The following is a 22513-nucleotide window of genomic DNA, read 5'->3' as shown; positions in this document are numbered from 1 at the left end:
GAGATTGAAATTAGCACAGATACCGTTCCATAAGCCAAATATGTAATAGACAAGAGCTACTCCTTGCTCAACTAAGTGGGCTCTACACCCCATATTAAACGCCTAAGAATATACCTGACTAGTAATAATCTTAAAACCTATGGATTTATATGTCTCCAAAAGAGAATCAAGCATGTGTACAGCAGCATAAACGCAGCAGTGATAGGATTGGTGAGGTTTGATGAGCAAATGCAGACCCTTTGAAGTCATATTGCATGCCAGCCATTCCATGGGTCTCAACTCTCCAAGTTTAAGGGATTCTTCCTTCAGCTAAAACATGCATGTGGAACCCAGAGTATGATCCACCGTGTGATCGGGAAACGTGTTCAAATGTGTCTCAGATTTTCTCCGCTGGTAGTCAGGTGCAACATTCCAGACGCTTTACTAAAACTCTCCCCACTTGGAGAGTCAGTGCCTTTAACCTCCTGTTTGGCCCAGTTTGCAATATTTGCGGAAGATGAACAGGAATAGGGAGAACCAGTGAGAGACTAGCTGGAGGTGTCTGGACGGGCAAATATAACTCTCATTTCCCACCAGGAAGAGGAATTAACCAAAGGCTCAGCGTGCCATGCCGGAACGACACTAGGGCCTGAAGCAATCCTGCGGTGTTGCGGCCAGCTCACAAGAAAGCGAGTTGAAGAAAGGAGCTCAGGGGCACTGTAATTCACAAACCTGCAGAGTTATAAATGACAGCTATCGTCCAAAAATATATTGAAGTAAGGCTGCCAAGAGGACTTGAAAGCGGGGCAGAATTGCAGGAAACCGATTTCAGGAGGTAGACTGGAATTGCATGTAAAGCATAGGAAAAGAGGCAGAACGTCCACAATGATGCACTTGGCCAAAAAGGGCGTATGCGTTTTTTCCTGAATATATTCAGGAAAAAACGCATACGCCCTTTTTGGCCAACCAAGCAAGCTTGCAAAGGAAATCTGCAGTACAATGAAGTCTCACTGCCCCCCAGACAAAAGGGCCATCTGAAAAAAGTTTAAAATCCAGAAAGCCCGGACAGGCCATGGAAAACTGGGAGCCTTGTTATGCTGATGGGCGGGATGTAAATTGCCAACAGCCACTCTGGAGAAGTGTATGGTGTTTCCTGAAACATCTAAAAAACAAAGCAACAGAGCCTAGGGCACTTCCACTTATGGTCCTATAGCTTAGGGAAATTAAAATCAAAAAGACACAGCCACCCCAAAGTTTGGGACGGCTCTGTTTACAAGAACCTCATTTACAGTACAAATTCAATATCACAGAAGGTGAAAAATGGATAAAGAATTTGTGGTACTTACGTACAATGCAATATCACTCAGCAATGAAATCTATATCATCAGGCCCGTAGCAGCATAATGAGTGGATTCAGGTACGATGATTCTAAGTGAGATAAGTCACACAGAAAAAGAAACATCATAAGATATCACTACTACACGGAATGAAAACTTGGCTACACAGAAACTGAATTACAAAACAGAACACGGTCTCAAATGTAGAAAACCAACTTATGCTTGCTTAAGGGGAAAGGTGAGTTGGGGTTCTGCATAAAACCAGAGATTGAAATTAGCACAGATACCATTCCATAAGCCAAATATGTAATAGACAAGAGCTACTCCTTGCTCAACGAAGTGGACTCTACACCCCATATTAATCGCCTAAGAATATACCTGACTAGTAATAATCTTAAAACCTATGGATTTATATGTCTCCAAAAGAGAATCAAGCATGTGTACAGCGGCATAAACGCAGCAGTGATAGGATTGGTGAGGTTTGATGAGCAAATGCAGACCCTTTGAAGTCATATTGCATGGTAGCCATTCCATGGGTCTCAACTCTCCAGGTTTAAGGGATTCTTCCTTCAGCTAAAACATGCATGTGGAACCCAGAGTATGATCCACCGTGTGATCGGGAAACGTGTTCAAATGTGTCTCAGATTTTCTCCGCTGGTACTTGGGTGCAACATTCCAGACGCTTTACTAAAACTCTCCCCACTTGGAGAGTCAGTGCCTTTAACCTCCTGTTTGGCCCAGTTTGCAATTTCTGCGGAAAATGAACAGGAATAGGGAGAACCAATGAGAGACTAGCTGGAGGTGTCTGGATGGGCAAATGTAACTCTCATTTCCCACCAGGAAGAGGAATTAACCAAAGGCTCAGCGTGCCATGCCGGAACCACACTAGGGACTGAAGTAATCCTGCGGTGTTGCGGCCAGCTCACAAGAAAGCGAGTTGAAGAAAGGAGCTCAGGGGCACTGTAATTCACAAACCTGCAGAGTTATAAATGACAGCTATCGTCCAAAAATATATTGAAGTAAGGCTGCCAAGAGGACTTGAAAGCAGGGCAGAATTGCAGGAAACCGATTTCAGGAGGTAGACTGGAATTGCATGTAAAGCATAGGAAAAGAGGCAGAACGTCCACAATGATGCACTTGGCCAAAAAGGGCATATGCGTTTTTTCCTGAATATATTCAGGAAAAAACGCATACGCCCTTTTTGGCCAACCAAGCAAGCTTGCAAAGGAAATCTGCACTACAATGAAGTCTCACTGCCCCCCAGTCAAAAGGGCCATCTGAAAAAAGTGTAAAATCCAGAAAGGCCGGACAGGCCATGTTGAACTGGGAGCCTTGTTATGCTGATGGGCGGGATGTAAATTGCCAACAGCCACTCTGGAGAAGTGTATGGTGTTTCCTGAAACATCTAAAAAACAAAGCAACAGAGCCTAGGGCACTTCCACTTATGGTCGTATAGCTTAGGGAAATTAAAATCAAAAAGACACAGCCACCCCAAAGTTTGGGACGGCTCTGTTTACAAGAACCTCGTTTACGGTACAAGTTCAATATCACAGAAAGCGAAAAATGGATAAAGAAGTTGTGGTACTTACGTACAATGCAATATCACTCAGCAATGAAATCTATGTCATCAGGCCCATAGCAGCATAATGAGTGGATTCAGGTACGATGATTCTAAGTGAGATAAGTCACACAGAAAAAGAAACATCATAAGATATCACTAATACACGGAATGTAAACTTGGCTACACAGGAACTGAATTACAAAACAGAACAAGGTCTCAAATGTAGAAAACCAACTTATGCTTGCTTAAGGGGAAAGGTGAGTTGGGGTGCTGCATAAAACCAGAGATTGAAATTAGCACAGATACCGTTCCATAAGCCAAATATGTAATAGACAAGAGCTAGTCTTTGCTCAACGAAGAGGACTCAACACCCCATATTAAACGTCTAAGAATATACCTGACTAGTAAGAATCTTAAAATCTATGGATTTATATGTCTCCAAAAGAGAATCAAGCGTGTGTACAGTGGCAAAAGCGCAGCAGTGATAGGATTGGTGAGGTTCGGTGAGCCAATGCAGAACCTTTGAAGTCATATTGCATGGTACCCATTCCATGGGTCTCAACTCTCCAGGTTTAAGGGATTCTTCCTTCAGCTAAAACATGCATGTGGAACCCAGAGTATGATCCACCGTGTGATCGGGAAACGTGTTCAAATGTGTCTCAGTTTTCGTCCCCTGGTACTCGGGTGCAACATTCCAGTCGCTTTACTAAAACTCTCTGCACTTGGAGAGTCAGTGCCTTTAACCTCCTGTTTGGCTCAGTTTGCCATTTCTGCGGAAAATGAACAGGAATAGGGAGAACCAATGAGAGACTAGCTGGAGGTGTCTGGACGGGCAAATTTAACTCTCATTTCCCACCAGGAAGAAGAATTAACCAAAGGCTCAGCGTGCCATGCCGGAACCACACTAGGGCCTGAAGCAAGGCTGCGGTGTTGTGGCCAGCTCACAAGAAAGCGAGTTGAAGAAAGTAGCTCAGGGGCACTATAATTCACAAACCTGCAGAGTTAAAAATGACAGCTATCGTCCAAAAATATATTGAAGTAAGGCTGCCAAGAGGACTTGAAAGCGGGGCAGAATTGCAGGAAACCGGTTTCAGGAGGTAGACTGGAATTGCATGTAAAGCATAGGAAAAGAGGCAGAACGTCCACAATGATGCACTTGGCCAAAAAGGGCGTATGCGTTTTTTCCTGATTATATTCAGGAAAAAACGCATATGCCCTTTTTGGCCAACCAAGCAAGCTTGCAAAGGAAATCTGCACTACAATGAAGTCTCACTGCTCCCCAGTCAAAAGGGCCATCTGAAAAATGTATAAAATCCAGAAAGGCAGGACAGGCCATGGAGAACTGGGAGCCTTGTTATGCTGATGGGCGGGATGTAAATTGCCAACAGCCACTCTGGAGAAGTGTATGGTGTTTCCTGAAACATCTAAAAAACAAAGCAACAGAGCCTAGGGCACTTCCACTTATGGTCTTATAGCTTAGGCAAATTAAAATCAAAAAGACACAGCCACCCCAAATTTTGGGACGGCTCTGTTTACAAGAACCTCGTTTACGGTACAAGTTCAATATCACAGAAAGCGAAAAATGGATAAAGAATTTGTGGTACTTACGTACAACGCAATATCACTCAGCAATGAAATCTATGTCATCAGGCCCGTAACAGCATAATGAGTAGATTCAGGTACGATGATTCTAAGTGAAATAAGTCACACAGAAAAAGAAACATCATAAGATATCACTACTACACGGAATGTAAACTTGGCTACACAGGAACTGAATTACAAAACAGAACAGGGTCTCAAATATAGAAAACTAACTTATGCTTGCTTAAGGGTAAAGGTGAGTTGGGGTGCTGCATAAAACCAGAGATTGAAATTAGCACATATACCGTTCCATAAGCCAAATATGTAATAGACAAGAGCTAGTCTTTGCTAAACGAAGAGGACTCAACACCCCATATTAAACGTCTAAGAATATACCTGACTAGTTAGAATCTTAAAATCTATGGATTTATATGTCTCCGAAAGAGAATCAAGCGTGTGTACAGTGGCAAAAGCACAGCAGTGATAGGATTGGTGAGGTTCGGTGAGCCAATGCAGAACCTTTGAAGTCATATTGCATGGTTCCCATTCCATGGGTCTCAACTCTCCAGGTTTAAGGGATTCTTCCTTCAGCTAAAACATGCATGTGGAACCCAGAGTATGATCCACCGTGTGATTGGGAAAAGTGTTCAAATGTGTCTCAGGTTTGGTCCCCTGGTACTCGGGTGCAACATTCCAGACGCTTTACTAACCCTCTCCCCACTTGGAGAGTCAGTGCCTTTAACCTCCTGTTTGGCCCAGTTTGCAATTTCTGCGGAAAATGAACAGGAATAGGGAGAACCAATGAGAGACTAGCTGGAGGTGTCTGGACGGACAAATTTAACTCTCATTTCCCACCAGGAAGAGGAATTAACCAAAGGCTCAGCGTGCCATGCCGGAACCACACTAGGGCCTGAAGCAATGCTGCGGTCTTGCAGCCAGCTCACAAGAAAGCAAGTTGAAGAAAGGAGCTCAGAGGCTCTGTAATTCACAAACCTGCAGAGTTATAAATGACAGCTATCGTCCAAAAATATATTGAAGTAAGGCTGCCAAGAGGACTTGAAAGCGGGGCAGAATTGCAGAAAACCGATTTCACGAGGTAGACTGGAATTGCATGTAAAGCATAGGAAAAGAGGCAGAACGTCCACAATGATGCACTTGGCCAAAAAGGGCGTATGCGTTTTTTCCTGAATATATTCAGGAAAAAACGCATACGCACTTTTTGGCCATACAAGCAAGCTTGCAAAGGAAATCTGCACTACAATGAAGTCTCACTTCCTCCCTGTCAAAAGGAGCATCTGAAAAAAGTGTAAAATCCAGAAAGGCAGGACAGGCCATGGAGAACTGGGAGCCTTGTTATGCTGATGGGCGGGATGTAAATTGCCAACAGCCACTCTGGAGAAGTGTATGGTGTTTCCTGAAACATCTAAAAAACAAAGCAACAGAGCCTAGGGCACTTCCACTTATGGTCCTATAGCTTAGGGAAATTAAAATCAAAAAGACACAGCCACCCCAAAGTTTGGGACGGCTCTGTTTACAAGAACCTCGTTTATGGTACAAGTTCAATATTGCAGAAAGCGAAAAATGGATAAAGAAATTGTGGTACTTATGTACAATGCAATATCACTCAGCAATGAAATCTATGTCATCAGGCCCGTAGCAACATAATGAGTAGATTCAGGTACCATGATTCTAAGTGAAAAAAATCACACAGAAAAAGAAACATCATAAGATATCAGTACTACACGGAATGTAAACTTACCTACAAAGGAACTGAATTACAAAACAGAACAGGGTCTCAAATGTAGAAAACCAACTTATGCTTGCTTAAGGGGAAAGGTGAGTTGGGGTGCTGCATAAAACCAGAGATTGAAATTAGCACAGATACCATTCCATAAGCCAAATATGTAATAGACAAGAGCTACTCCTTGCTCAACGAAGTGGACTCTACACCCCATATTAAACGCCTAAGAATATACCTGACTAGTAAGAATCTTAAAACCTATGGATTTCTATGTCTCCGAAAGAGAATCAAGCATGTGTACAGCGGCATAAACGTAGCAGTGATAGGATTGGTGAGGTTCTGTGAGCCAATGCAGACCCTTTGAAGTCATATTGCATGGTACCCATTCCATGGGTCTCAACTCTCCAGGTTTAAGGGATTCTTCCTTCAGCTAAAACATGCATGTGGAACCCAGAGTATGATCCACCGTGTGATCGGGAAACGTGTTCAAATGTGTCTCAGGTTTCGTCCCCTGGTACTCGGGTGCAACATTCCAGTAGCTTTACTAACACTCTCCCCACTTGGAGAGTCAGTGCCTTTAACCTCCTGTATGGCCCATTTTGCCATTTCTGCGGAAAATGAACAGGAATAGGGAGAACCAATGAGAGACTAGCTGGAGGTGCCTGTACGGGCAAATTTAACTCTCATTTCCCACCAGGAAGAGGAATTAACCAAAGGCTCAGCGTGCCATGCCGGAACCACACTAGGGCCTGAAGCAATGCTGTGGTGTTGCGGCCAGCTCACAAGAAAGCGAGTTGAAGAAAGGAGCTCAGGGGCACTGTAATTCACAAACCTGCAGAGTTATAAATGACAGCTATCGTCCAAAAATATATTGAAGTAAGGCTGCCAAGAGGACTTGAAAGCAGGGCAGAATTGCAGGAAACCGATTTCAGGAGGTAGACTGGAATTGCATGTAAAGCATAGGGAAAGAGGCAGAACGTCCACAATGATGCACTTGGCCAAAAAGGGCGTATGCGTTTTTCCCTGAATATATTCAGGGAAAAACCCATACGCCCTTTTTGGCCAACCAAGCAAGCTTGCAAAGGAAATCTGCACTACAATGAAGTCTCACTGCCCCCCGGTCAAAAGGGCCATCTGAAAAAAGTGTAAAATCCAGAAAGGCCGGACAGGCCATGGAGAACTGGGAGCCTTGTTATGCTGATGGGCGGGATGTAAATTGCCAACAGCCACTCTGGAGAAGTGTATGGTGTTTCCTGAAACATCTAAAAAACAAAGCAACAGAGCCTATGGCACTTCCACTTATGGTCCTATAGCTTAGGGAAATTAAAATCAGTAAGACACAGCCACCCCAAAGTTTGGGACGGCTCTGTTTACAAGAACCTCGTTTACGGTACAAGTTCAATATCACAGAAAGTGAAAAATGGATAAAGAAATTGTGGTACTTACGTACAATGCAATATCACTCAGCAATGAAATGTATATCATCAGGCCCATAGCAGCATAATGAGTGGATTCAGGTACGATGATTCTAAGTGAAATAAGTCACACAGAAAAAGAAACATCATAAGATATCACTACTACATGGAATGTAAACTTGGCTACCCAGGAAATGAATTACAAAACAGAACAGGGTCTCAAATGTAGAAAACCAACTTATGCTTGCTTAAGGGGAAAGGTGAGTTGGGGTACTGCATAAAACCAGAGATTGAAATTAGCACAGATACCGTTCCATAAGCCAAATATGTAATAGACAAGAGCTACTCCTTGCTCAACGAAGTGGACTCTACATCCCATATTAAACGCCTAAGAATATACCTGACTAGTAATAATCTTAAAACCTATGGATTTATATGTCTCCAAAAGAGAATCAAGCGTGTGTACAGCGGCATAAACGCAGCAGTGATAGGATTGGTGAGGTTCGGTGAGCAAATGCAGACCCTTTGAAGTCATATTGCATGATACTCATTCCATGGGTCTCAACTCTCCAGGTTTAAGGGATTCTTCCTTCAGCTACAACATGCATGTGGAACCCAGAGTATGATCCACCGTGTGATCGGGAAACGTGTTCAAATGTGTCTCAGTTTTCGTCCCCTGGTACTCGGGTGCAACATTCCAGTCGCTTTACTAAAACTCTCTCCACTTGGAGAGTCAGTGCCTTTAACCTCCTGTTTGGCCCAGTTTGCCATTTCTGTGGAAAATGAACAGGAATAGGGAGAACCAATGAGAGACTAGCTGGAGGTGTCTGGACGGGCAAATTTAACTCTCATTTCCCACCAGGAAGAGGAATTAACCAAAGGCTCAGCGTGCCATGCCGGAACCACACTAGGGCCTGAAGCAAGGCTGCGGTGTTGTGGCCAGCTCACAAGAAAGCGAGTTGAAGAAAGTAGCTCAGGGGCACTATAATTCACAAACCTGCAGAGTTAAAAATGACAGCTATCGTCCAAAAATATATTGAAGTAAGGCTGCCAAGAGGACTTGAAAGCGGGACAGAATTGCAGGAAACCGGTTTCAGGAGGTAGACTGGAATTGCATGTAAAGCATAGGAAAAGAGGCAGAACGTCCACAATGATGCACTTGGCCAAAAAGGGCGTATGCGTTTTTTCCTGATTATATTCAGGAAAAAACGCATATGACATTTTTGGCCAACCAAGCAAGCTTGCAAAGGAAATCTGCACTACAATGAAGTCTCACTGCTCCCCAGTCAAAAGGGCCATCTGAAAAATGTATAAAATCCAGAAAGGCAGGACAGGCCATGGAGAACTGGGAGCCTTGTTATGCTGATGGGCGGGATGTAAATTGCCAACAGCCACTCTGGAGAAGTGTATGGTGTTTCCTGAAACATCTAAAAAACAAAGCAACAGAGCCTAGGGCACTTCCACTTATGGTCCTATAGCTTAGGGAAATTAAAATCAAAAAGACACAGCCACCCCAAATTTTGGGACGGCTCTGTTTACAAGAACCTCGTTTACGGTACAAGTTCAATATCACAGAAAGCGAAAAATGGATAAAGAATTTGTGGTACTTACGTACAACGCAATATCACTCAGCAATGAAATCTATGTCATCAGGCCCGTAACAGCATAATGAGTAGATTCAGGTACGATGATTCTAAGTGAAATAAGTCACACAGAAAAAGAAACATCATAAGATATCACTACTACATTGAATGTAAACTTGGCTACACAGGAACTGAATTACAAAACAGAACAGGGTCTCAAATATGGAAAACCAACTTATGCTTGCTTAAGGGGAAAGGTGAGTTGGGGTGCTGCATAAAACCAGAGATTGAAATTAGCACATATACCGTTCCATAAGCCAAATATGTAATAGACAAGAGCTACTCTTTGCTAAACGAAGAGGACTCAACACCCCATATTAAACGTCTAAGAATATACCTGACTAGTAAGAATCTTAAAATCTATGGATTTATATGTCTCCGAAAGAGAATCAAGCGTGTGTACAGTGGCAAAAGCACAGCAGTGATAGGATTGGTGAGGTTCGGTGAGCCAATGCAGAACCTTTGAAGTCATATTGCATGGTACCCATTCCATGGGTCTCAACTCTCCAGGTTTAAGGGATTCTTCCTTCAGCTAAAACATGCATGTGGAACCCAGAGTATGATCCACTGTGTGATTGGGAAAAGTGTTCAAATGTGTCTCAGGTTTCGTCCCCTGGTACTCGGGTTCAACATTCCAGACGCTTTACTAACACTCTCCCCACTTGGAGAGTCAGTGCCTTTAACCTCCTGTTTGGCCCAGTTTGCAATTTCTGCGGAAAATGAACAGGAATAGGGAGAACCAATGAGAGACTAGCTGGAGGTGTCTGGACGGACAAATTTAACTCTCATTTCCCACCAGGAAGAGGAATTAACCAAAGGCTCAGCGTGCCATGCTGGAACCACACTAGGGCCTGAAGCAATCCTGCGGTGTTGCGGCCAGCTCACAAGAAAGCGAGTTGAAGAAAGGAGCCCAGGGGCACTGTAATTCACAAACCTGCAGAGTTATAAATGACAGCTATCGTCCAAAAATATATTGAAGTAAGGCTGCCAAGAGGACTCGAAAGCGGGGCAGAATTGCAGGAAACCGATTTCAGGAGGTAGACTGGAATTGCACGTAAAGCATAGGAAAAGAGGCAGAACGTCCACAATGATGCACTTGGCCAAAAAGGGCGTATGCGTTTTTTCTTGAATATATTCAGGAAAAAACGCATACGCCCTTTTTGGCCAACCAAGCAAGCTTGCAAAGGAAATCTGCACTACAATGAAGTCTCACTGCCCCCCAGTCAAAAGGGCCATCTGAAAAAAGTGTAAAATCCAGAAAGGCAGGACAGGCCATGGAGAACTGGGAGCCTTGTTATGCTGATGGGCGGGATGTAAATTGCCAACAGCCACTCTGGAGAAGTGTATGGTGTTTCCTGAAACATCTAAAAAACAAAGCAACAGAGCCTAGGGCACTTCCACTTATGGTCCTATAGCTTAGGGAAATTAAAATCAAATAGACACAGCCACCCCAAAGTTTGGGACGGCTCTGTTTACAAGAACCTCGTTTACGGTACAAGTTCAATATCACAGAAAGCGAAAAATGGATAAAGAAGTTGTGGTACTTACGTACAATGCAATATCACTCAGCAACGAAATGTATATCATCAGGCCCATAGCAGCATAATGAGTGGATTCAGGTACGATGATTCTAAGTGAGATAAGTCACACAGAAAAAGAAACATCATAAGATATCACTACTACATGGAATGTAAACTTGGCTACACAGGAACTGAATTACAAAACAGAACAGGGTCTCAAATGTAGAAAACCAACTTATGCTTGCTTAAGGTGAAAGGTGAGTTGGGGTGCTGCATAAAACCAGAGATTGAAATTAGCACAGATACCGTTCCATAAGCCAAAGATGAAATAGACAAGAGCTACTCCTTGCTCAACGAAGTGGACTCTACATCTCATATTAAACGCCTAAGAATACACCTGACTAGTAAGAATCTTAAATCCTATGGATTTATATGTCTCCAAAAGAGAATCAAGCGTGTGTACAGCGGCATAAACGCAGCAGTGATAAGATTGGTGAGGTTCGGTGAGCAAATGCAGACCCTTTGAAGTCATATTTCATGGTACCCATTCCATGGGTCTCAACTCTCCAGGTTTAAGGGATTCTTCCTTCAGCTAAAACATGCATTTGGAACCCAGAGTATGATCCACCGTGTGATCGGGAAACGTGTTCAAATGTGTCTCAGGTTTCGTCCCCTGGTACTCGGGTGCAACATTCCAGACGCTTTACTAAAACTCTCCCCACTTGGAGAGTCAGTGCCTTTAACCTCCTGTTTGGCCCAGTTTGCAATTTCTGCGGAAAATGAACAGGAATAGGGAGAACCAATGAGAGACTAGCTGGAGGTGTCTGGACGGGCAAATTTAACTCTCATTTCCCACCAGGAAGAGGAATTAACCAAAGGCTCAGCATGCCATTCCGGAACCACACTAGGGCCTGAAACAATGCTGCGGTGTTGCGGCCAGCTCACAAGAAAGCGAGTTGAAGAAAGGAGCTCAGGGGCACTGTAATTCACAAACCTGCAGAGTTATAAATGACAGCTATCGTCCAAAAATATATTGAAGTAAGGCTGCCAAGAGGACTTGAAAGCGGGGCAGAATTGCAGGAAACCGATTTCAGGAGGTAGACTGGAATTGCATGTAAAGCATAGGAAAAGAGGCAGAACGTCCACAATGATGCACTTGGCCAAAAAGGGCGTATGCGTTTTTTCCTGAATATATTCAGGAAAACACGCATACGCCCTTTTTGGCCAACCAAGCAAGCTTGCAAAGGAAATCTGCACTACAATGAAGTCTCACTGCCCCCCGGTCAAAAGGGCCATCTGAAAAAAGTGTAACATCCAGAAAGGCAGGACAGGCCATGGAGAACTGGGAGCCTTGTTATGCTGATGGGCAGGATGTAAATTGCCAACAGCCACTCTGGAGAAGTGTATGGTGTTTCCTGAAACATCTAAAAAACAAAGCAACAGAGCCTAGGACATTTCCACTTATGGTCCTATAGCTTAGGGAAATTAAAATAAAAAAGACACAGTCACCCCAAAGTTTGGGACAGCTCTGTTTACAAGAACCTCGTTTACGGTACAAGTTCTATATCACAGAAAGCAAAAAATGGATAAAGAAGTTGTGGTACTTACGTACAATGCAATATCACTCAGCAATGAAATGTATGTCATCAGGCCCGTAACAGCATAATGAGTGGATTCAGGTACGATGATTCTAAGTAAGATAAGTCACACAGAAAAAGAAACATCATAAGATATCACTACTACACGGAATGTAAACTTGGCTACAGAGGAACTGAATTACAAAACAGAACAGGGTGTCAAATGTAGAAAACCAACTTATGCTTGCTTAAGGGGAAAGGTGAGTTGGGGTGCTGCATAAAACCAGAGATTGAAATTAGCACAGATACTGTTCCACAAGCCAAATATGTAATAGACAAGATCTACTCCTTGCTCAACAAAGAGGACACAACACCCCATATTAAACGCCTAAGAATATACCTGACTAGTAAGATTCTTAAAACCTATGGACTTATTTGTCTCCGAAAGAGAATCAAGCGTGTGTACAGCGGCATAAGCGCAGCAGTGATAGGATTGGTGACGTTCGGTGAGCAAATGCAGACCCTTTGAAGTCATATTGCGTGGTACCTATTCCTTGGGTCTCAACTTTCCAGGTTTAAGGGATTCTTCCTTCAGCTAAAACATGCATGTGGAACCCAGAGTATGATCCACCGTGTGATCGGAAAACGTGTTCAAATGTGTCAGTTTTCGTCCGCTGGTACTCGGGTGCAACATTCCAGATGCTTTACTAACACTCTCCCCACTTGGAGAGTCAGTGCCTTTAACCTCCTGTTTGGCCCAGTTCGCAATTTCTGCGGAAGATGAACAAGAATAGGGAGAACCAATGAGAGACTAGCTGGAGGTGTCTGGACGGGCAAATTTAACTCTCATTTCCCACCAGGAAGAGGAATTAACCAAAGGCTCAGCGTGCCATTCCGGAACCACCCTATGTCCTGAAGCAATCCTGCGGTGTTGCGGCCAGCTCACAAGAAAGCGAGTTGAAGAAAGGAGCTCAGGGGCACTGTATTTCACAAACCTGCAGAGTTAAAAATGACAGCTATCGTCCAAAAATATATTGAAGTAAGGGTACCAAAAGGACTTGAAAGCGGGGCAGAATTGTAGGAAACCGATTTCAGGAGGTAGACTGGAATTGCATGTAAAGCATAGGAAAAGAGGCAGAACGTCCACAATGATGCACTTGGCCAAAAAGGGCGTATGCGTTTTTTCCTGAATATATTCAGGAAAAAACGCATACGCCCTTTTTGGCCAACCAAGCAAGCTTGCAAAGGAAATCTGCACTACAATGAAGTCTCACTGCCCCCCGGTCAATAGGGCCATCTGAAAAAAGTGTAAAATCCAGAAAGGCAGGACAGGCCATGGAGAACTGGGAGCCTTGTTATGCTGATGGGCGGGATGTAAATTGCCAACAGCCACTCTGGAGAAGTGTATGGTGTTTCCTGAAACATCTAAAAAACAAAGCAACAGAGCCTAGGGCACTTCCACTTATGGTCCTATAGCTTAGGGAAATTAAAATCAAAAAGACACAGCCACCCCAAAGTTTGGGCCGGCTCTGTTTACAAGAATCTCATTTATGGTACAAGTTCAATATCGCAGAAAGTGAAAAATGGATAAAGAAGTTGTGGTACTTACGTACAATGCAATATCACTCAGGAATGAAATCTATGTCATCAGGCCCGTAGCAGCATAATGAGTGGATTCAGGTACGATGATTCTAAGTGAAATAAGTCACACAGAAAAAGAAACATCATAAGATATCACTAATACACGGAATGTAAACTTGGCTACACAGGAACTGAATTACAAAACAGAACAGGATCTCAAATGTAGAAAACCAACTTATGCTTGCTTAAGGGGAAAGGTGAGTTGGGGTGCTGCATAAAACCAGAGATTGAAATTAGCACAGATACCATTCCATAAGCCAAATAGGTAATAGACAAGAGCTACTCCTTGCTCAACAAAGTGGACTCAACACCCCATATTAAATGCCTAAGAATATACCTGACTAGTAAGAATCTTAACACCTATGGATTTATATGTCTCCGAAAGAGAATCAAGCGTGTGTACAGCGGCATAAATGCAGCAGTGATAGGATTGGTGAGGTTCGGTGAGCAAATGCAGACCCTTTGAAGTCATATTGCATGGTACCCATTCCATGGGTCTCAACTCTCCAGGTTTAAGGGATTCTTCCTTCAGCTAAAACATGCATGTGGAACCCAGAGTATGATCAACCGTGTGATCGGGAAACGTGTTCAAATGTGTCTCAGTTTTTGTCCCCTGGTACTCGGGTGCAACATTCCAGACGCTTTACTAACACTCTCCCCACTTGGAGAGACAGTGCCTTTAACCTCCTGTTTGGCCCAGTTTGCAATTTCTGCGGAAAATGAACAGAAATAGGGAGAACCAATGAGAGACTAGCTGGAGGTGTCTGGATGGGCAAATTTAACTCTCATTTCCCACCAGGAAGAGGAATTAACCAAAGGCTCAGCGTGCCATGCCGGAACCACACTAGGGCCTGAAGCAATGCTGCGGTGTTGCGGCCAGCTCACAAAAAAGCGAGTTGAAGAAAGGAGCTCAGGGGCACCGTAATTCACAAACCTGCAGAGTTAAAAATGACAGCTATCGTCCAAAAATATATTGAAGTAAGGCTGCCAAGAGGACTTGAAAGCAGGGCAGAATTGCAGGAAACCGATTTCAGGAGGTAGACTGGAATTGCATGTAAAGCATAGGAAAAGAGGCAGAACGTCCACAATGATGCACTTGGCCAAAAAGGGCGTATGCATTTTTTCCTGAATATATTCAGGAAAAAACGCATACGCCCTTTTTGGCCAACCAAGCAAGCTTGCAAAGGAAATCTGCACTACAATGAAGTCTCACTGCCCCCCGGTCAAAAGGGCCATCTGAAAAAAGTATAACATCCAGAAAGGCAGGACAGGCCATGGAGAACTGGGAGCCTTGTTATGCTGATGGGCGGGATGTAAATTGCCAACAGCCACTCTGGAGAAGTGTATGGTGTTTCCTGAAACATCTAAAAAACAAAGCAACAGAGCCTAGGGCACTTCCACTTATGGTCCTATAGCTTAGGGAAATTAAAATCAAAAAGACACAGCCACCCCAAAGTTTGGGCCGGCTCTGTTTACAAGAATCTCGTTTATGGTACAAGTTCAATATCGCAGAAAGTGAAAAATGGATAAAGAAGTTGTGGTACTTACGTACAATGCAATATCACTCAGCAATGAAATCTATATCATCAGGCCCGTAGCAGCATAATGAGTGGATTCAGGTACGATGATTCTAAGTGAGATAAGTCACACAGAAAAGGAAACATCATAAGATATCACTACTACACGGAATGTAAACTTGGCTACACAGAAACTGAATTACAAAACAGAACACGGTCTCAAATGTAGAAAACCAACTTATGCTTGCTTAAGGGGAAAGGTGAGTTGGGGTTCTGCATAAAACCAGAGATTGAAATTAGCACAGATACCATTCCATAAGCCAAATATGTAATAGACAAGATCTACTCCTTGCTCAACGAAGTGGACTCTACACCACATATTAATCGCCTAAGAATATACCTGACTAGTAATAATCTTAAAACCTATGGATTTATATGTCTCCAAAAGAGAATCAAGCATGTGTACAGTGGCATAAACGCAGCAGTGATAGGATTTCTGAGGTTTGATGAGCAAATGCAGACCCTTTGAAGTCATATTGCATGGTAGCCATTCCATGGGTCTCAACTCTCCAGGTTTAAGGGATTCTTCCTTCAGCTAAAACATGCATGTGGAACCCAGAGTATGATCCACCGTGTGATCGGGAAACGTGTTCAAATGTGTCTCAGTTTTCGTCCCCTGGTACTCGGGTGCAACATTCCAGACGCTTTACTAACACTCTCCCCACTTGGAGAGTCACTGCCTTTAACCTCCTGTTTGGCCCAGTTTGCAATTTCTGCGGAAAATGAACAGGAATAGGGAGAACCAATGAGAGACTAGCTGGAGGTGTCTGGATGGGCAAATTTAACTCTCATTTCCCACCAGGAACAGGAATTAACCAAAGGCTCAGCGTGCCATGCCGGAACCACACTAGGGCCTGAAGCAATCCTGCGGTGTTGCGGCCAGCTCACAAGAAAGCGAGTTGAAGAAAGGAGCTCAGGGGCACTGTAATTCACAAACCTGCAGAGTTAAAAATGACAGCTATCGTCCAAAAATATATTGAAGTAAGGCTGCCAAGAGGACTCGAAATTGGGGCAGAATTGCAGGAATCCGATTTCAGGAGGTAGACTGGAATTGCATGTAAAGCATAGGAAAAGAGACAGAATGTCCACAATGATGCACTTGGCCAAAAAGGGCGTATGCGTTTTTTCCTGAATATATTCAGGAAAAATCCCATACGCCCTTTTTGGCCAACCAAGCAAGCTTGCAAAGGAAATCTGCAGTACAATGAAGTCTCACTGCCCCCCAGTCAAAAGGGCCATCTGAAAAAAGTGTAAAATCCAGAAAGGCCGGACAGGCCATGGAGAACTGGGAGCCTTGTTATGCTGATGGGCGGGATGTAAATTGCCAACAGCCACTCTGGAGAAGTGTATGGTGTTTCCTGAAACATCTAAAAAACAAAGCAACAGAACCTAGGGCACTTCCACTTATGGTCTTATAGCTTAGGGAAATTAAAATCAAAAAGAAACAGCCACCCCAAAGTTTGGGACGGCTCTGTTTACAAGAACCTCATTTACGGTACAAGTTCAATATCACAGAAAGCGAAAAATGGATAATGAATTTGTGGTACTTACGTACAATGCAATATCACTCAGCAATGAAATGTATATCATCAAGCCCGTAGCAGCATAATGAGTGGATTCAGGTACGATGATTCTAAGTGAAATAAGTCACACAGAAAAAGAAACATCATAAGATATCCCTACTACACGGAATGTAAACTTGGCTACCCAGGAACTGAAATACAAAACAGAACAGTGTCTCAAATGTAGAAAACCAACTTATGCTTGCTTAAGGGGAAAGGTGAATTGGGGTGCTGCATAAAACCAGAGATTGAAATTAGCACAGATACCGTTCCATAAGCCAAATATGTAATAGACAAGAGCTACTCCTTGCTCAACGAAGAGGACTCAACACCCCATATTAAACGTCTAGGAATATACCTGACTAGTGAGAATCTTAAAACCTATGGATTTATATCTCTCCGAAAGGGAATTAAGCGTGTGTACAGTGGCATAAGCACAGCAGTGATAGGATTGGTGAGGTTCGGTGAGCCAATGCAGAACCTTTGAAGTCATATTTCATGGTACCCATTCCATGGGTCTCAACTCTCCAGGTTTAAGGGATTCTTCCTTCAGCTAAAACATGCATGTGGAACCCAGAGTATGATCCACCGTGTGATCGGGAAACGTGTTGAAATGTGTCTCAGGTTTCGTCTCCTCGTACTCGGGTGCAACATTCCAGACGCTTTACTAACACTCTCCCCACTTGGAGAGTCAGTGCCTTTAACCTCCTGTTTGGCCCAGTTTGCAATTTCTGCGGAAGATGAACAGGAATAGGGAGAACCAATGAGAGACTATCTGGAGGTGTCTGGACGGGCAAATTTAACTCTCATTTCCCACCAGGAAGAGGAATTAACCAAAGGCTCAGCTTGCCATGCCGGAACCACACTAGGGCCTGAAGCAATCCTGCGGTGTTGCGGCCAGCTCACAAGAAAGCGAGTTGAAGAAAGCAGATCAGGGGCACTGTAATACACAAACCTGCAGAGTTAAAAATGACAGCTATCGTCCAAAAATATATTGAAGTAAGGCTGCCAAGAGGACTTGAAAGCGGGGCAGAATTGCAGGAATCCGATTTCAGGAGGTAGACTGGAATTGCATGTAAAGCATAGGAAAAGAGGCAGAACGTCCACAATGATGCACTTGGCCAAAAAGGGCGTATGCGTTTTTTCCTGAATATATTCAGGAAAAAACGCATACGCACTTTTTGGCCAACCAAGCAAGCTTGCAAAGGAAATCTGCACAACAATGAAGTCTCACTGCCCCCCGGTCAAATGGGCCATCTGAAAAAAGTGTAAAATCCAGAAAGGCAGGACAGGCCATGGAGAACTGGGAGCCTTGTTATGCTGATGGGCGGGATGTAAATTGCCAACAGCCACTCTGGAGAAGTGTATGGTGTTTCCTGAAACATCTACAAAACAAAGCAACAGAGCCTAGGGCACTTCCACTTATGGTCCTATAGCTTAGGGAAATTAAAATCAAAAAGACACAGCCACCCCAAAGTTTGGGACGGCTCTGTTTACAAGAACCTCGTTTACAGTACAAGTTCAATATCACAGAAAGTGAAAAATGGATAAAGAAGTTGTGGTACTTACGTACAATGCAATATCACTCAGCAATGAAATCTATGTCATCAGGCCCATAGCAGCATAATGAGTGGATTCAGGTACGATGATTCTAAGTGAGATAAGTCACACAGAAAAAGAAACATCATAAGATATCACTACTACACGGAATGTAAACTTGGCTACACAGGAACAGAATTACAAAACAGAACAGGGTCTCAAATGTAGAAAACCAACTTATGCTTTCTTAAGGGGAAAGGTGAGTTGGGGTGCTGCATAAAACCAGAGATTGAAATTAGCACAGATACCGTTCCATAAGCCAAATATGTAATAGACAAGAGCTACTCCTTTCTCAACCAAGTGGAATCAACACCCCATATTAAACGCCTAAGAATATACCTGACTAGTAAGAATCTTAAAACCTATGGATTTCTATGTCTCCGAAAGAGAATCAAGCGTGTGTACAGCGGCATAAACGCAGCAGTGATAGGATTGGTGAGGTTCGGTGAGCAAATGCAGACCCTTTGAAGTCATATTGCATGGTACCCATTCCATGGGTCTCAACTCTCCAGGTTTAAGGGATTCTTCCTTCAGCTAAAACATGCATTTGGAACCCAGAGTATGATCCACCATGTGATCGGGAAACGTGTTTAAATGTGTCTCAGGTTTCGTCCCCTGGTACTCGGGTGCAACATTCCAGACGCTTTACTAACACTCTCCCCACTTGGAGAGTCAGTGCCTTTAAACTCCTGTTTGGCCCAGTTTGCAATTTCTGCGGAAAATGAACAGGAATAGGGAGAACCAATGAGAGACTAGCTGGAGGTGTCTGGACGGGCAAATTTAACTCTCATTTCCCACCAGGAAGAGGAATTAACCAATGGCTCAGCATGCCATTCCAGAACCACACTAGGGCCTGAAGCAATGCTGCGGTGTTGCGGCCAGCTCACAAGAAAGCGAGTTGAAGAAAGGAGCTCAGAGGCACTGTAATTCACAAACCTGCAGAGTTATAAATGACAGCTATCGTCCAAAAATATATTGAAGTAAGGCTGCCAAGAGGACTTGAAAGCGGGGCAGAATTGCAGGAAACCGGTTTCAGGAGGTAGACTGGAATTGCATGTAAAGCATAGGAAAAGAGGCAGAACGTCCACAATGATGCACTTGGCCAAAAAGGGCGTATGCGTTTTTTCCTGAATATATTCAGGAAAAAACGCATACGCCCTTTTTGGCCAACCAAGCAAGCTTGCTAAGGAAATCTGCACTACAATGAAGTCTCACTGCCCCCCGGTCAAAAGGGCCATCTGAAAAAAGTATAACATCCAGAAAGGCAGGACAGGCCATGGAGAACTGGGAGCCTTGTTATGCTGATGGGCGGGATGTAAATTGCCAACAGCCACTCTGGAGAAGTGTATGGTGTTTCCTGAAACATCTAAAAAACAAAGCAACAGAGCCTAGGGCACTTCCACTTATGGTCCTATAGCTTAGGGAAATTAAAATCAAAAAGACACAGTCACCCCAAAGTTTGGGCCGGCTCTGTTTACAAGAATCTCGTTTATGGTACAAGTTCAATATCGCAGAAAGTGAAAAATGGATAAAGAAGTTGTGGTACTTACGTACAATGCAATATCACTCAGGAATGAAATCTATGTCATCAGGCCCGTAGCAGCATAATGAGTGGATTCAGGTACGATGATTCTAAGTGAAATAAGTCACACAGAAAAAGAAACATCATAAGATATCACTAATACACGGAATGTAAACTTGGCTACACAGGAACTGAATTACAAAACAGAACAGGATCTCAAATGTAGAAAACCAACTTATGCTTGCTTAAGGGGAAAGGTGAGTTGGGGTGCTGCATAAAACCAGAGATTGAAATTAGCACAGATACCATTCCATAAGCCAAATAGGTAATAGACAAGAGCTACTCCTTGCTCAACGAAGTGGACTCAACACCCCATATTAAATGCCTAAGAATATACCTGACTAGTAAGAATCTTAACACCTATGGATTTATATGTCTCCGAAAGAGAATCAAGCGTGTGTACAGCGGCATAAATGCTGCAGTGATAGGATTGGTGAGGTTCGGTGAGCAAATGCAGACCCTTTGAAGTCATATTGCATGGTACCCATTCCATGGGTCTCAACTCTCCAGGTTTAAGGGATTCTTCCTTCAGCTAAAACATGCATGTGGAACCCAGAGTATGATCCACCGTGTGATCGGGAAACGTGTTCAAATGTGTCTCAGTTTTCGTCCCCTGGTACTCGGGTGCAACATTCCAGTCGCTTTACTAACACTCTCCCCACTTGGAGAGTCAGTGCCTTTAACCTCCTGTTTGGCCCAGTTTGCAATTTCTGCGGAAAATGAACAGAAATAGGGAGAACCAATGAGAGACTAGCTGGAGGTGTCTGGACGGGCAAATTTAACTCTCATTTCCCACCAGGAAGAGGAATTAACCAAAGGCTCAGCGTGCCATGCCAGAACCACACTAGGGCCTGAAGCAATCCTGCGGTGTTGCGGCCAGCTCACAAGAAAGCGAGTTGAAGAAAGGAGCTCAGGGACACTGTAATTCACAAACCTGCAGAGTTAAAAATGACAGCTATCGTCCAAAAATATATTGAAGTAAGGCTGCCAAGAGGACTTGAAAGCGGGGCAGAATTGCAGGAATCCGATTTCAGGAGGTAGACTGGAATTGCATGTAAAGCATAGGAAAAGAGGCAGAACGTCCACAATGATGCACTTGGCCAAAAAGGGCGTATGCGTTTTTTCCTGAATATATTCAGGAAAAAACGCATACGCCCTTTTTGGCCAACCAAGCAAGCTTGCAAAGGAAATCTGCACTACAATGAAGTCTCACTGCCCCCCGGTCAATAGGGCCATCTGAAAAAAGTGTAAAATCCAGAAAGGCAGGACAGGCCATGGAGAACTGGGAGCCTTGTTATGCTGATGGGCGGGATGTAAATTGCCAACAGCCACTCTGGAGAAGTGTATGGTGTTTCCTGAAACATCTAAAAAACAAAGCAACAGAGCCTAGGGCACTTCCACTTATGGTCCTATAGCTTAGGGAAATTAAAATCAAAAAGACACAGCCACCCCAAAGTTTGGGACGGCTCTGTTTACAAGAACCTCGTTGACAGTACAAGTTCAATATCACAGAAAGTGAAAAATGGACAAAGATTTTGTGGTACTTACGTACAATGCAATATCACTCAGCAATGAAATCTATATCATCAGGCCCGTAGCAGCATAATGAGTGGATTCAGGTACGATGATTCTAAGTGAGATAAGTCACACAGAAAAAGAAACATCATAAGATATCACTACTACACGGAATGTAAACTTGGCTACACAGAAACTGAATTACAAAACAGAACACGGTCTCAAATGTAGAAAACCAACTTATGCTTGCTTAAGGGGAAAGGTGAGTTGGGGTTCTGCATAAAACCAGAGATTGAAATTAGCACAGATACCATTCCATAAGCCAAATATGTAATAGACAAGAGCTACTCCTTGCTCAACGAAGTGGACTCTACACCCCATATTATTCGCCTAAGAATATACCTGACTAGTAATAATCTTAAAACCTATGGATTTATATGTCTCCAAAAGAGAATCAAGCATGTGTACAGCGGCATAAACGCAGCAGTGATAGGATTGGTGAGGTTTGATGAGCAAATGCAGACCCTTTGAAGTCATATTGCATGGTAGCCATTCCATGGGTCTCAACTCTCCAGGTTTAAGGGATTCTTCCTTCAGCTAAAACATGCATGTGGAACCCAGAGTATGATCAACCGTGTGATCGGGAAACGTGTTCAAATGTGTCTCAGTTTTTGTCCCCTGGT

Source organism: Pseudorca crassidens, chromosome 1 (genome assembly GCF_039906515.1).
Source record: "Pseudorca crassidens isolate mPseCra1 chromosome 1, mPseCra1.hap1, whole genome shotgun sequence".
In the NCBI taxonomy this organism is placed as follows: domain Eukaryota; kingdom Metazoa; phylum Chordata; class Mammalia; order Artiodactyla; family Delphinidae; genus Pseudorca; species Pseudorca crassidens.
Note: the sequence above shows the minus strand (reverse complement) of the source record.